Raw genomic sequence first — 3,928 nt, 5'->3', positions numbered from 1 at the left:
GTTTGTAGTTCGAGAAGAAAGACGAGGCTTTCTGCTTCTGCAAAGATCACTGAAGCCTCAGAAACCCTATTATATAATATAGGGTTGTTATGAGTTGGAACCAACTCGAGGGTACTGAACAACACAAAATACCTCAGACATTGAAAAAGGATATGAAGACTAAATATAAACACCCGTGCACTCAGACACCCAGCTTAAATAAACTACTGCCATAACAATGAAAAGCTCTGGTAGCTTAATGGGTTATAAATTGGCCTGCTAACCGCAAGATCAGCAGTTCAAATCTACCAGCCACTCTGCTGGAGAAAGATGAGGCTTTCTCCTCCCGTAAAGATTTATAACCTCAGACATCCTACACAAGGTCACTGCGGATCAGGACGAACTCCATGGCATCACCACCACCAAAAAATTGAAGGACCTGAATATAGTTTAATAATGGTATGGTTTTATAACCCTTTAAAACTTGTTATTGTGAAATGAGTGAAAATTCACAGACAAGATCATCAGCTTTACATTCAACCAATCATACATTTTGTTTCATCTCAATGATTACACTCCCCTCCCTGCAACAACAGCTATCCTGCTTCCTCCCTGTGCTTCCTATTTGCATTCTACCCTCCTTCCCATCCCTTCTCCATGTTTTCCTTAGGATAATGTTGCCCATGTAATTTTGAGTGATTGATCATTCCATGGTGAGCATATCTTACTAGTGTCCCCCACTATAAACCTATCTACTACTTGGCTGAAAATTGGACCATAAGGGTGAGTTCCTTTCCAGGCCTGAAGGGTGGTCGAGGTCATGGTCTCAGGTTCCTATGGTCTCTTTCTGCAGTAACACCAGTCTTTGTTTGTTTATTAAATTGTTTTGAGTTTTATTCCACATTTTCTCCCACTCTATACAGGACCCTCTAATGTGATCCCTTTCAGAGTAGTAGCCAGGCACCATCTAGTTCTTCTGGTCTCAGAGTCCTGGAGACTGATGGACACATGTTCCATTAGTCCACTGGACTAATTGATTTCCAGCGTCTTCAGTTCTTATCACTTTTCTTTCTTTTGCACACAGAGAGACCTTAAATGAATGCTCATGAGCTTTCAAGATCCCAGATGCTATTCACCCAAGTAGGATGTAGAACATTGTCTTTGTGGACTATGTTATGCCAACTGACCATGGTGTCCCCTGAGACTATAGTCCTGAGCCCCCAAGTCCAGCTACTCATTACCTTAAGATGTTTGATAAGATCTAGGAAGTTTTCATGATTTTGCCTGCTGTATGCTCCACCACATGTATCGTGGTGTTTTCAGGAAATGTAAATACTCATGTACAAATAACCTCTTTCAAATTCTTATATATTTGTGGGATGTATAAATATACATACCACTCTTCCTTCCTTACCCATTTAGCCTATGTCTTAATCCGTGTATTTATGTACAGAACACCGTTGTTTTAAGGTTGTGTGTATATCACTATTTACCTCGATCCCTTTGCCCATGCATACCTTCCTGTGTCTTCATCATTCTTCTGCCCCCCTTCCTCTTCTTGTATATTGCCCTCCACATCACATGAACTGTGTCTACCTTCTAGCCAATGAGTTACTCTCTCTTCCCTCCCATCCCTGGAAACCATAAAAAAAATGCTTGTTTTACAATTCCCGGCTCCAAGAATTATTCCCACCCCCTCTACACAAAGAGTGGAAGGGGATGGGCAACTTGAACATTGGCTACCCAACATGGGGGGAGGGATACAAAGGTAAGAAGTGACTGGCTTACAAGCTTTCAAGAGGGAACCTAGATCCACAGGGCTGGGAGGATAGTAGAGTCTCCAGTGAATAGTACTCAACCTGTCTAGGAAGGGCTGATGAAAAGAAATGCAGATGGGTCTCATGTGATGCAATGGTGAAAATTGTTACCAGGACTGACTGTGAGGACTGGAAATGTCAAGGTGGATATTTTATAGCAAGGAGGGGAGTGATAAACCTTTCAGTCTAGGAGCAGAGGGCCCTGAGACCATCAATGGAGAAGCGCAGAGAGCGGGACCCCACCCAGAGAAGCAGTAAGGCCTGAGATGGAGACAGAGAGGATGACATGAAGAGATGGAGTGACTGGGGAGTTGAGATCCAGAGAGGGAAAGGGGCTGTGTGCTGAGGTGGGGGGGCTTGCAGGGTGGGTGATGATGCATGGACGGGATGGTAACTATGGCAATGAAACGATGTATGATAGAATTAATGTAAAACTAATGTTTTCCCATGTAAACTATCACTCAATACACAATAAAAATTTTATTTAAAAAAAATGCTTGCTTTAGTAATGGTCTCATACAATATTTGTCCTTTTGTGATTGACTAATTTCACTCATCATAATGCCCTTGAGGTTCATCCATGTTATGAAGTGTTATTCTTCAAGGTTGCATCTTATTCCATTGTGTGTATGTACCAAAGTTTGTTTATCCATTCTTCCATTAATGGGTGCTTAGGCTGTTTCCATTTTTTGCTGTTGTGATTAGTGCTGTGATGAACATTGGTATATATATGTGTATATATATACTTGTGTCCTAGTTTGTATTTCTTGTCGATATATACCAAGTAGAGGGGTTATTGGGTCATAAGTTATTTCTATTTCCAACTTTCTGAGGAAGTACCATATAATTTTCCAGAGTAGATGAACTATTTTACAATCCCACCAGCAATGTAGGAGGGTCCCAGTCTATCCACACCCTCACCAGAATTTGTTGTTTTCTTTTTTTTCAACTTCACTTTTAATGCTGGTGTGAGATGATATCTCATTGTTTTTTTGATTTGCTTCTTTCTTTCTAATGGGTTAATGTGCTGGACTGCAAAGTTGGTTTGAATCACCAAGTCAGTGGTTCAAGTTTGCTAGCTGATCCTCAGAAACCCTATACAGGCTTGCTATGGGTTAGAATTGACTTAACGGCTCTTAACAACAACAACAAATGACTAATGACTAGTGAACATTTCTTCTTATGCTTGTTGGCTGCTTGAATGTCTTCCTTGGTGAAGCGTCTATTCATGTCCTGTGCTCACTTTTTAATTGGGTTATTTGTCTTTTTCTTATAGAAGTCTCATAGTTTTCTACGCATTTTAGAGATTAGTCCCTTATCTGACATGTTGTTGCAAAAATTTTTTTTGCGGTCTGTTGGCTCCCTTTTTACTGTTTTGGCATTATCTTTTGATGTACAAAAGTATCTAATTCTTAGGAGGTTCTAGTCATCTATTTTGTCTTCTACTGTTTGTGTGGTTTTTTTTGTAATGTCTGTGAGTGTATTGATGCAATATGTTAGAGGTCCTAAATTTATCCCTGAGCCCTGGTGTGGTACTGTAGGATAAGCACTGGACTGCTAACTGCAAGGTCAGCTGTTCAAACCCACCAGCCCAGAATCCCTGTACAGAGTCACTATTAGTTGGTACAGATTCAATCACAATGAACAAGTTTGTCCCTATTTTTTACTGATGATCTTTATAGTCCCAGGTTTTACACTTAGGTCTTTAATCCATATTAAGTTTGTTTATACACATGGTGTGAAATATGGGTCTTGTTTCATTCTTCTGATAATGAGTTTCCAATTTTGCTAGCACTATTGTTGAAGAGCCTATCTCTTCCCCATTTAATATGTTTTGACCCTTTGTCAACAATCAGTTGACTGTATGTGGATGGATTTACTTCTGGGTTTTCAATTCTGTTCCATTGATCTTTGGTTATACCAGTACCAGACTGTTTGGGCCACTGTGGCTGTGTAGTAAATTTTGAGGTCTTTAAAGAGTAATGTTGGAATCTGAATTGGGATTATGTTATATCTATATAATCTGTTGTTGTTGTTGTTGTTACGTGCCGTGGAGTTGGTTCTGACTCATAGCAACCCTGCACAGGGTTTCCGAGGCTGTTAATCTTTGCAGGAGCAGAATGCCTCATCTT

Source organism: Chrysochloris asiatica, unplaced genomic scaffold (assembly GCF_000296735.1).
Source record: "Chrysochloris asiatica unplaced genomic scaffold, ChrAsi1.0 scaffold00062, whole genome shotgun sequence".
In the NCBI taxonomy this organism is placed as follows: Eukaryota; Metazoa; Chordata; class Mammalia; order Afrosoricida; family Chrysochloridae; genus Chrysochloris; species Chrysochloris asiatica.
The sequence above is the reverse complement of the archived record's forward strand: the minus strand, read 5'-3'. Positions refer to the sequence as shown.